Raw genomic sequence first — 7,027 nt, forward strand, 5'->3', positions numbered from 1 at the left:
ACAATCCACTCAGAGAGTACATTATCTGCTTGGGTGGAAAAAAACATAACAAAGGAAAAAATGACACACTGGTTTGTCCATCAACGTGATGTGAGCATGAGCAGCATGAGGTCTTTCAATATGAGTAAACCCAGCAGGCCCCCTTTTAAGCTTTTTATACATATAGAGGTATTAGCTAAAGCAGCCGATCTCCCGTGATGCACTGCGGCCTTAGTTTATTGTTATTATTAATATTTGGTATTGCTATATCTCACAGCTTCTGGCTTTTTTATTTTTCTTTTTATTTGTTATAATGTTATTTGACTCTGTTTTGTTACTTACCATTGATGGCAATCTGTTTTGATCGCTTACGGGTTGGATAAAATAGATAAATATAAATCAACTGAATAGATAAAGCTCATCATAGACTCCTGACTTGCCACAGCATATTTTCTGATACTTGAAAACAACATTAAATCATACAACATGCACCCATTTAATATTGTAAACAGGATTTTAAAACTGGAATTCATTTGTGTTTGATCTTAGAACCAATTTTTATATTAAAAAGGTATATATTATGGAAGATTAATTACTTTGGATAATAATTAAGAAGCTCTGTATCTTTTCCCCCTCCAGATAGCAACATTCCTCAAAGTATTTCAAAAATTGACATCAGTTCTGCTTCTCATATGTTTGGGTTTCAAAGGACAAGCCCCTGCAAAAAAAGAAATACACAATTATGACTAATTAGATGTTTTGCGCATTCTGTTTTTGGTGCTTGATGTAAGAGAGTTCAATGATTTAGTAATGAGTAAATTAACAAAACTTGAGGATTAACTTTCCGAACTTTTCATAAATCATGGGTATGATTAAAAAAAAAAAAAACATTGTTAATTATTCAGTAAAAGTTTCTCTGCTTCTATACCAATGCATTCATCGCAGCCAAATAACACGCTGTGTATTGTGTTTAACAGCATTCTGTAATGGAAGTGACGATGATGGAAATGACGATGATGGAAATTACAGTGATGGAAATGACGAAGATGGAAATGACGGTGATGGAAATGACGAAGATGGAAATGATGGTGATGGAAATGATGGTGACGGAAATGAAGAAGTCAGAAATGAAGAAGAAGAAAATGACGGTGATAGAAATAACGAAGATGGAAATGACGGTGATGGAAATGATGGTGATGGAAATGACGGTGATGGAAATGATGAAAATGGAAATGACGAAGATGGAAATGACGAAGATGGAAATGATGGTGATGACAATGACGGTGATGGAAATGACGAAGTCTGAAATGACAAAGATGGAAATGACAGTGATGGAAATGACAATGACGGAATTTTTTTTTTTTTTTTTTTTTTTTAAACATTTCTAAAATAAAATAATCAACTTTGTCTTGCTAAGGCAAATTTAATAGACATAAAATGCACATAAATAATTCATATTTTCACACGTTTCGCATAAATTGACAAAATTATCGAAATGGCACGCAATAAATAAATTCTTAAAAGGTAATATTTACCTTTATTTTTCAGCATTTTCTTCACATATTTCACCTCATGCTCTTCATTAAAACTGCTGTCTCCTTGGTAAAGAAGTACACTCAATTTTGGGGGAAAAAAACTTTGTTAGGGCAAAAAATGTGGTGGAAATCACATAAATATGTATATTAATCATTTGCACACATTAAATATTAAAACTATTTTTTTCACTAAGTTTATCTTGATGTTAAAAATGTAATATTTTAAAATGAATCTGGGTCTGGGACAAGAATAAAACAATAAAACCTCAAATGCAGAGGGAATCGAATTAACAGTTCATTAAATGTTCATAGAGACAAATCTGTTCAAGAGAAATGATCCACAGAAAAGACCACTTGATATGCAGCTGAGGAAAAACAAGTTCTGCAGAATTAAATTATGAAATTTGCAGAAAGGTGCCGGAGCCAGAGTCCACTGAAAAATCCAAAAACAGGTAAGACCAAAAGGCAAAAAAAAAATCTCTAACTGAGAAATAAAAAATAGAAAAAGCTTGTTGACAGAACATTAAACTGGCAGAGTCCGTACACACATGTAACGATAATTTAGGGGATTCACTCCCGCATTTAAATGCGGTTGGCACTCCTGAAACTTACAGTGTGTACGTGGCCTGAAAGACAAGACAAGCCTTACAAAAAACTCACAGGAAGGCCAGTGGACAGCCAGAACTGTGACACATAAATCATTAGAAAAGCAAGAAAAAAAGAAAAGAAAGAGTGACAGCATAGTCAAAAGTTTCCAATACAGTTTTAATGTGACCTTCATATAACAAAAAGAAAAAAAGAAAAAAAAAATTGAAATCTGTTAGTTTTAATAAAAATCCACCCCTGGGACATAAAGGCGCCCGAATAGAAAAACGCATAAATCCTTCAGGCTCTGTTTTGGTTATAGAGAAATTGATTTTGCAGAAAAAAGGCAAAGAACCAGCCAGTTTCTTTTAATGCATTTGAAATGTGCCAACGATTAAAATTTAACTTGAGTGTACAAGACGTCGTCTTTTTATTTTCAAGAAATATCAACTCAATTTAAATTGATCTCATTCAAAGTGTCAGCTAAGTTTATTCATGCAACAAGAGGTGGCTTAAGGACAGAGAGTAGCACAACATGTCACATGACTGAGTCAAGATCGATGCTAACCTTTGCTCCGCGTTTTGTTCGAGCTGCAACAGCTGCCTTTGAATAATTTGTTACCCTTCCGATCGATAGCTACACTTATAACGATACCAGTTATACGCTGCTGGGATTAATCTGGAATCTTTTCTAGCAAATAGGCCTATTCCTCCCCTTTATCTCTCAAACTATGGGATGGCGCCTGTTGATTTCCAGGTCCCGGTAAAATCAATGGGACTCTTGTGCAGGTGGATCAAACAGCCCCCAATCAGTGACTAATGATGTTTGCATGGCGGCCGGACCCTCGGGCTATTGACTCGCTGATGTTACTGTGATATCGAGAACCGTGAATCGAACTTGACCTGTTCCACGTTGCTCTTAACCTGCATTTGGGGCATCTGCATGTTTTTTTGTTTTTTGTTTGGAGAGGCACAAAAGTGTCATTTACCAGTTCATCTTTGCTTTTCCAACTCCTATTTGCTCTGTTTTTTCACTTCAACCACTCTTAATAGCTTTGTAGGTGGCAGTCCGCTAGGACTCACACACTATAAAAATGTCTTTGTATGTGTTTTCAGAGCACTTAAGCTTAAAACACTAGTGATTATAAAGTCATTTGTTTTACTGTTTGTGTGCCGTTTAAATTCTAAAACGAGTCTATTCTCATAACAGAGTCTGTGATTTGGTTTCAAGCTGGAATCCCATAGTGCAGCGTTTAGTTCACAGAGCAAAGAACATCAAATACATACTGCTGCAAAACTGCATTAAAATTCTGCAACTGTGCTGCTCTCCTAAGTGCTTTCTTGGCAGATGAAATCTTTGATGAATTACAAAAGACCCTGGACGGAGTGTTATGTTTCAGTGCGTGAGCATGGCTCTATGGCGTGTATATTAGCGAGGTCGGAGACTTTGGTGCGGTCGACAAAGTTTCTCAAACAAAGTCAAGGCCAGTTTTATGTTTTTATGCATTTGCACATGCTTTGTGCTACACCATGTCTTGACACAACTTATAGTGTGAACCTATTTTACAGTATCAAAACTGTTTTATAATACATAACCCTTACTTTTTTTCACATTTTGTTATGTTTGCAAAAAAATCAATTTAAAGCAGTTTAGCATAAGGCTGCAACATAAAAAAAAAAATGTGGAAAAAAATGAAGGGCAAGGCACTTTCACCAACCACTATAAATATGAAGATTTCTATAAACAGGGCTTGACATTAACTTTTTTGTTCACCAGCCACTGTGGCTAGTGTTTTTTCAAAGATACTAGCCACAATGGCCACTATTTTGACATCGATACCATGGGGAAAACTGCCATATAGATATTTTTAATATTATCTCATAATTTGGCAGCAGGTACACAGCAAAATCCCCAGAGATAAATCAACTCTGCTCAGATTACATATGGTCCCTCTCTATATAGTGTTAAAGTAACAATGAAGCAGAGTTAAAGTTAATGAGATAATTAAGTGATTAGTTAAGTTATGATTGAGCGTTAGTGATGAACACCTGCTGTTAACAAGCAGAATCACTGAAGAGAAACACAATAACTACAAATGACTTCCAGCCACAGCCTTAGATGAAATCAACTGAAGATAAAAGACAATAAATCTCTCAAGATCTGAATAAACAACTCCACAAAAAGCATATTATCTCATTAACTTTAACTCTGCTTCAGTGTTATTTTAACTCTATGTAGAGAGGGTTTTTCCTGTGTATATTAGGCTGCTGTCACTTTAAGACCTAACACATGGATCCATTATACTGTTGCAAATGCGTTTTCTTTCTCAATTGTTAACGTTCACTGAAAACATAACTTTCTGTGTTTACATGAATACTCGCCAAGACCGGCATTTTGACATTATTTTGTGTGTATTTGACTGTTTAAGCACAATACGCAGCGAAAAAGAACTCAATTTAGTACTAAGAGGCGGCTTTATGTGCGCGCACTTTGAGTCTAAGCACAAACATTGCAGGAATAAGTAAAATTATGCACAATCCCACGCAGAAATTCAAGCCCTGTAACACGAACAATATTCATCCGGAGCAAATGAAACAAGTGAGTGAGGGGAGGCGGGTTTGTGTGTCAACTCGCTGTCTGAGAGATGAGAGAGCAAGAAAGCGCAGCTGGTATCATGTATCTATTCTGCGGAAACTGAGCATTGAAAGCATTTCAGTATCGATATGTATTGAAAAATATATATATAAATATATATATATAAAATTCAACCCACCAAAGTGGCTAGTAGGAGTGACTGCGTTACACGGCACTGCTGAAATCCACCTGCATTTGGTGGGTTGGCGGGTGTTTATGTCAATAATATATATATTATTCATTAATCTAAGTTATATGAATGAGAATGTGTTGTTTTGAAAACTTCCTTTGAGAACATTATGTGGTTTCTAGTTCAAGACTAGCAGGTTTAGATGCTCTGGATCCTCCATTACTGCAGTGGAAGTACATGGACTGGTTCCAGATCAGGCATTGGCACCTTGTCGCTGTAAAAGGAGAAACAGTGTTAAACATAAGCTTTATGTTTTGTATACTTCTTTTTATCTCTGTCATTTTTCCATCGCTCTTTCTCCATCTAAGAAAAGCTTCAACTTTGTATGTCTTCCACAGAAAGTTCACCTTTTTACTTCTTGGCACAAGAAATCCTAAAATCAATAGCTATCTCTTAAATTTTAGGCACCACAAAGTAGGCTATAACAGATTGATTAGGCTATCTCATCACCCGCGGTTTGGTAACTGCCTTGCGGCTCTGTTGTGCCTGAATGTTCGGTACTCTAAACTTTTGCCAACCTCACAGAGCAAATAACGGCAGTAATGGTGGTAAACACTTATTTGATGAGCTGGCTGATCAACAAATTACAGCATGGCTCTGACATCTTAAAAGCGATCAGGCACCAAGCGCACGCACAGGGCTTGGACAGACGCCTCGGGCTTCAGGCGGAGTTGTGCAGCACCTATCTGTCAATGTGATGGATGACCTTGTTTGCCAGACAGAATAACAACAACAAGGGAAGGAAAAACGGGAAGTAAGGTGGCTTGACAGTGATTTGTATGTACAGCGCAGGTGATGCAAGGGTCCGTGTTGGGCCAGGACTGGGACTGTGCGTCCAGCCTCACGGGTTAATTGGAGAGGACACAGACTCTCGAATCGTGGGACGGCAAGTCAGGAGGGTGTGCGAACGTGATCTGATTTGCAGGGCCTACAAACTGATGGTTGGCCATCACGTGGCCTTCTGAAAATTAAATCTGCAATGAAATGAGACTTTTATGTGTTGAAGATTAGGTTTGACTCACAGTCAGGATCTATTATTGGTTAGGACGTTAACTGGCCATTCTTCAAGTCTCGTCTTTCCAGACACCTGGACTTGCACGATAAAGCCTGTTACGCATTTGAGATCTTTGTATTGTTATTTAATGTTTTCATGCTATTTCATGTCATGCCAACTTCAATTCTGAATTATTATAATTTCTGATTTCTTGAGTTCTTCCTGTTGATTTCCTGTTTCCTTTCAACAACTAGTTGGGTAATTGTTTGTAATGAATGTCTGGAACATTAAGCCCAAAGTATAGTTCACTTTTTACACATACACGACGGTCAGCGTACATTGAATGACGTGAATTTCAGAAGAGTACACGCACCACCAGATTTTTGTAATACTTGTACGCGCAGGTAGCACATGCACATTTAATTTTTTTGCAGTAATTAGTTTATCCACAAGGTGGCAACCGTGCCCTGGGGGCGTTGATTCACAAGGTAGTCGAAGAAAACCTGCATAAACAGAACAGACTGGAAATCATGCAAACTACAGCAACAATGGAGGCCTACATAGATGAGAGATTGTGCAAAGAGGTTAGAAAGTACCCTCATTTGTACAACTCTAGCATGAAAGAATACAAAGATGTTTACATGGGTTGTAACTCACGGCGAGAGATTGCTCAAAACTGCGCATGCGTCGAACGCCTGTGTACGTGTACGAGTCAAATGAAGTATACTTTCCAAGGCTGTGTGTTTGACTGTACGCGTACACTAGCGTAAGCATAAAAAAATGAAGTATCCTCAGGGCTTTAGGCTGTTTAGTTAATCTGACCCCATAGAGTGCTGCAGGGATGATATATTTTTGTAGGTCAAAACTGGGAAACAAGTTAGCATTTTAGCCCTTCTCGTTTCATCATCCTGAAGTCAATGGGTTTTTGAATTGGTTTTTGGTTAAATGCCTGAAATAAGGTCTGTGGTTAACACAAGCTTTTTTATTCTATGACATAAAAATACATCAGTGGTACCTCCTTGTGATTTTTTAAAGCTTTTACTTGTCTTGAAAAATGCATTGCTAAGAAGTGGCTAAGTGGAAATACAGAGACTGAAGGGACATTAGTC

General features: G+C 37.3%; 1 long non-coding RNA gene across 1 annotated transcript in view; it reads left to right on the plus strand.

Annotated features, from left to right (window-relative positions):
• LOC127507442 (uncharacterized) overlaps nt 1-1,352 on the plus strand; it is a 47,439-nt gene extending 46,087 nt beyond the window's left edge. Inside the window, exon 2 of the long non-coding RNA XR_007928352.1 lies at nt 957-1,352. This is a non-coding gene — a long non-coding RNA (uncharacterized LOC127507442). The remainder of the gene's footprint in view (nt 1-956) is intronic.
• Nucleotides 1,353-7,027: the final 5,675 nt, after the last annotated feature.

Source organism: Ctenopharyngodon idella, chromosome 24 (assembly GCF_019924925.1).
Source record: "Ctenopharyngodon idella isolate HZGC_01 chromosome 24, HZGC01, whole genome shotgun sequence".
NCBI classification, from domain to species: domain Eukaryota; kingdom Metazoa; phylum Chordata; class Actinopteri; order Cypriniformes; family Xenocyprididae; genus Ctenopharyngodon; species Ctenopharyngodon idella.